The sequence below is a fragment of the Daucus carota genome, chromosome 6, assembly GCF_001625215.2.
Source record: "Daucus carota subsp. sativus chromosome 6, DH1 v3.0, whole genome shotgun sequence".
Lineage (NCBI taxonomy): Eukaryota > Viridiplantae > Streptophyta > Magnoliopsida > Apiales > Apiaceae > Daucus > Daucus carota.
The window spans coordinates 1,800,690-1,805,689 of NC_030386.2; positions in this window are offsets into that span (position 1 = coordinate 1,800,690).

Here is a 5,000-nt window from a genome sequence, read left to right on the forward strand (position 1 = left end):
ATCTTAATGAACTTATCCAGCGAAAACCATCCCAAAAACTTCCAACCTCGCTCTGATACCATTTGTCACAGGGGTAAGTTCTCACCCTTGAATTTTCTCCCCTGCGCGGCCTGCCCTTGACCCAGCGCCCGCCAGCGCCCTGCTGCGCCCCTGTTGCGCCCACGCTGCGCCCTGCCCAAGAACAGTCAGCCTTTCCCCCACACAACCCAAGTGTGTGTAAGTGTGTTTGATTACCATGCAAATGTAAACACACAACAATATACAGGCCAAACAAGCCCAACCTTTATTGCCCCAACAATGAAAGGATTACAAACTCAACATATGCTTACAGACTTCCAACTGCCTAGCATATAAATACAAAGTGTATACTTACAGACTCCCACTGCCTAGCATACTAGATATTACAAGTGCAGATCCATTAGAACTTGTAATTCTACTCATACACCTATTGTGCATAATGATACACCCCCTGTGCATAATATTTAGAATGCCTATCTAAATATTATATATACTCCAGGCGCCCCCAAGGCGTTTCCCGCGCGCCCCAAGGCTCCAGCGCCCATGTAGCAGTTGTGGCAGTTACTAGCAGTTCCAAGCAGTTCCAAGCAGTTCCTGGCAGTTTCCTTTGCCCCACTCAGCCCTCTTTTTAGCCACATAACCCAGCCCACATTACCCACCAATTTGGGCCTTCAAGTCCATCTGATTAGCCCACCAAAACACTTCTCAAGAGTGTCCAGGCGCCCATAGGACGCAGCCCAAGCGCCTATGTACGCAACTCCATTTTGGCCCAAGTGCCTCCCTCACTTGGCCTGAGCAACCTGCCCAATTTACTAAGCCCAAGACTCCAACTCTCTAGCACTTAGCTTCCAACAATTTACCCCAAGCATCCATCAGCCCGGGTTAATGCCACCCTTCAGGCGCCGTCGCCCAGTAGCGCCCTACCTGCGCTCTACCTGCGCCTGGTCGCTGCCCAGCTCAGCGACCGCCCTTGGAGTCGCCCCAACGCTCCAAGTCCAAATCCCACAAAACCACTCAAGGGTCTTCCAAGCCAATCCAAGGCTACACAAGGCGACATGTCCATCTGCTACCTTGCCCCAATATAAACCCAGCTACCTTAAGCTTTGACCCTGGCGCCCAGCCCAACGCCAATCCACAGGGTCGACTCGGGGTGACTTAACGTCCCCTTGCTAAAATCCGTCTTAGCAACATAAGGGTCTTACAGTAGGCCACTATCCTACCATCGAAAGTTGATAGGGCAGAAATTTGAATGATGTGTCGCCGGCACAAAGGCCGTGCGATCCGTCGAGTTATCATGAATCATCGAAGCGACGGGCAGAGCCCGCGTCGACCTTTTATCTAATAAATGCATCCCTTCCAGAAGTCGGGGTTTGTTGCACGTATTAGCTCTAGAATTACTACGGTTATCCGAGTAGCAAATACCATCAAACAAACTATAACTGATTTAATGAGCCATTCGCAGTTTCACAGTCTGAATTAGTTCATACTTACACATGCATGGCTTAATCTTTGAGACAAGCATATGACTACTGGCAGGATCAACCAGGTAGCATTCCTTCAGGCCGAAGGCTAAGCATGAGCAAAAGATACATTAGCACCCATTACTCAACACAAAGCGCAACGGACTTCCGTAGCGGACATATATCTCGGAAAAGTATGGACCAAGTCCATAATCGATTACCAGTTCCGCATTCAAGATTTCCCTCAACACATGGACTCCCGACACTTACAAGACCAAAAGGAAATGAAAAGGCGGAAGACCATGTTAGATTCATTGTTGGTCTTGCACAAAATAAAATGCACAAGACGAATTAGGGACTATGGGACATCGATATTCCATCACGATAGGTATATTACGCAGGGCACCAATCTCATCTGAGGGCATCATTCACAACTCTCTGACTTAATGAACATGTAAGACCAAGCGATTGTCGCTGCCGAGACAGGGATCCAACCAACCGGGAAATACAAATCACAACTCATGCGCTCCACGTACAACACGAAACCCACATACAACAGGCTGAACCCTTCAAAACCCAAAGGTCTAAAAGAAATCAACCCACAGTAGTGTAAGCAACGTGAACCGCTATGCGCGAATTTGGCCACTCCGGGACGGTCTCCGTTGGTGCTATGGCCATTTACACCAACGTTGTTTTCGGGAGGGGGAGCCGGGGTCCCCTCCATACGAATGGATCACTTCTCCTTCACGGTCAACGTCGACGTGTCTGACCCTATTCACGCCAACGTTTTTCCCAAACGCCAAAGAGCCCGAGGACTCCTCAGCGATCCTAGCAGCGCCAAGCACCGGCGTCATCCGAGGACACCAGAGTTGGCAGCCCCGCCAGGGGGGAGGGAAGATTTCAAGTTCTCATCCGGTCTATTCCAAGCACCCCGCAGAATGTCCTAGCACGAACCATCAGGTCTAGGCCGAGCACCCCATAGGAGTGTCTTTGGGCAAATTACCATCAAGTCAACGCCAGGCACCCCACATGAATATCTTTGGGAACACAACCATCTGGTCTCTTAAAAATCTTCCCTGCGGGAGGGGGGAAGTTTCCCCTCCCGCTTGGCCGCTCCGGGACGGTCTCCGTTGGTGCTATGGCCATTTACACCAACGTTGTTTTCGGGAGGGGGGAGCCGGGGTCCCCTCCATACGAATGGATCACTTCTCCTTCACGGTCAACGTCGACGTGTCTGACCCTATTCACGCCAACGTTTTTCCCAAACACCAAAGAGCCCGAGGACTCCTCAGCGACCCTAGCAGCGCCAAGCACCGGCGTCATCCGAGGACACCAGAGTTGGCAGCCCCGCCAGGGGGGAGGGAAGATTTCAAGTTCTCATCAGGTCTATTCCGAGCACCCCGCAGAATGTCCTAGCACGAACCATCAGGTCTAGGCCGAGCACCCCATAGGAGTGTCTTTGGGCAAAATACCATCAAGTCTACGCCAAGCACCCCACATGAATGTCTTTGGGAACACTACCATCTGGTCTCTTAAAAATCTTCCCAGCGGGAGGAGGGAAGTTTCCCCTCCCGCTTGGCCGCTCCGGGACGGTCTCCGTTGGTGCTATGGCCATTTACACCAACGTTGTTTTCGGGAGGGGGGAGCCGGGGTCCCCTCCATACGAATGGATCACTTCTCCTTCACGGTCAACGTCGACGTGTCTGACCCTATTCACGCCAACGTTTTTCCCAAACGCCAAAGAGCCCGAGGACTCCTCAGCGACCCTAGCAGCGCCAAGCACCGGCGTCATCCGAGGACACCAGAGTTGGCAGCCCCGCCAGGGGGGAGGGAAGATTTCAAGTTCTCGTCAGGTCTATTCCGAGCACCCCGCAGAATGTCTTAGCACGAACCATCAGGTCTAGGCCGAGCACCCCATAGGAGTGTCTTTGGGCAAAATACCATCAAGTCTACGCCAAGCACCCCACATGAATGTCTTTGGGAACACTACCATCTGGTCTCTTAAAAATCTTCCCAGCGGGAGGGGGGAAGTTTCCCCTCCCGCTTGGCCGCTCCGGGACGGTCTCCGTTGGTGCTATGGCCAATTTTACACCAACGTTGTTTTTGGAGGAGGGAGCCCGACCCCTCCAACAAACGGATCACTCCTACCAGGTCACCGTTGGTGCGTCTGATCCTAATCACACCAACGTTGTTCCCCACAAGCAAAAGAGCCCAAGGGCTCCTCAGCCATGGGGGAGGGCAGTTTTTAGTTGGAACATGCCCCCTTCAAGACTGGCCAAGCATCCAAGTGGAGTGCTCAACCAGGATCCCGAAGAGAGCCCGAGGCGCCCGAATACCGTCTGCCCACAGGGAGGGTGGAGAACCCCTCCCTTCTAATCCGTTCCCTAGGGTCCCGTCGGTGAAGTGACCTGGATCCTCACCAACGCTGTCAATTTTCCCCAAGCAATGAGATCAAAGACTCAAAGCTACCAAGACGGCGCCGAGCACTGGTGTCATCTAAGGACTCCAGAGTCGACAGCCCGCCTCCAGGAGAGCAGTTTTTGGGTTATAACCTTATGCCACCAACTCAGGACTGGCCAAGCATAGAATGCCCGCATAGTTCCAGGATGATAGCCCAAAGCGCCCGAGAAGCGCCCGAAGAGCGCCCCATCGAGCGCCCAACGAGCGCCCCGCGCGCGCTACCGAGCGCCCAACCCCACTGCCCAGGGAGGGGCGACAACCCCCTCCCTATATATGACATTTGAGCTTTTTCCTCATTTCCAGCAGTTTGAACAAATGTGTTCGAGGAGCCACACCCCCCTTTTTTGGAGTTCCGCTTATCCGTTTTGGACGTTTGAATAACCGAATCGAAGCTTGAAAAATCTAGTTTCTTAGTTATTTTTTTCGGATTTTTTCAGATTTTTTTAATATTTATTTTGTATTTTATAATTTTTTTTTTGAATTATTGGGAGAGGGGATTCGGGGTAGCAAATCTCAATGTTTTTGAATGATTTCACTTGGAAAAGAAAGCTTATACTTAACATGAGTTTTCGTGATTTTTTCGGATTTTTTCACTTTCATCTAATATTTTTTTTATTTTTTCTTGTAAAATTGGTCGAAAATTAGCCTGAAAATTATAATTATATAATTATTAATAGTTAATTAGTGAATGGCACCTTTAAAAAATGTAACCACTTGTTTAATATCATTTCTTAGAAAAGATATTATGATTTACAAACTTAAAAATTAATTTTCTTATTTGTATAATATTTTAATTTATTAACTTATTTATTTTTAAATATTAAATAATTATATTATATAGTTTAATGATAATTTTTGTTGTTACTTATGGGACATAAGAGGTAGTTCCTAGTTAGTGAAATGTTTACAACCAAAAATGGATGTAAAGATCATTTCGACTTACTCGAACAACCAAAATATACGTCGGTGCACCGGACCCCGTGGCTGAGAGCCTGACGGTAAGGCTAGACAAGGCAAGTAGGGATTGAATCTACCCGACATTACCCTCCGAAAAACTTTTTG